This window comes from Bison bison, unplaced genomic scaffold (genome assembly GCF_000754665.1).
Source record: "Bison bison bison isolate TAMUID 2011002044 unplaced genomic scaffold, Bison_UMD1.0 scf7180017864298, whole genome shotgun sequence".
Classification (NCBI taxonomy): domain Eukaryota; kingdom Metazoa; phylum Chordata; class Mammalia; order Artiodactyla; family Bovidae; genus Bison; species Bison bison.
The window spans coordinates 2,169,510-2,169,869 of NW_011494870.1; positions in this window are offsets into that span (position 1 = coordinate 2,169,510).

Sequence of the window (360 nt, forward strand, 5' to 3'; positions counted from 1 at the left end):
AGTGGGAACCCTTGTCTTGTTCCTGACTTTAGGGGAAATGCTTTCAATTTTTCACCATTGAGGATAATGTTTGCTATGGGTTTGTCATATACAAGCTTTTATTATGTTGAGGTATGTTCCTTCTATGCCTGCTTTCTGGAGGGTTTTTTATCATAAATCGATGTTGAATTTTGTCAAAGGCTTTCTCTGCATCTATTGAGATAATCATATGGCTTTTATTTTTCAGTTTGTTAATGTGGTGTATTACATTGATTGATTTGCGGATATTGAAGAATCCCTGCATCCCTGGGATAAAGCCCACTTGGTCATTGTGTATGTATCTTTTTAATGTGTTGTTGGATTCTGACTGCTAGTAATTTT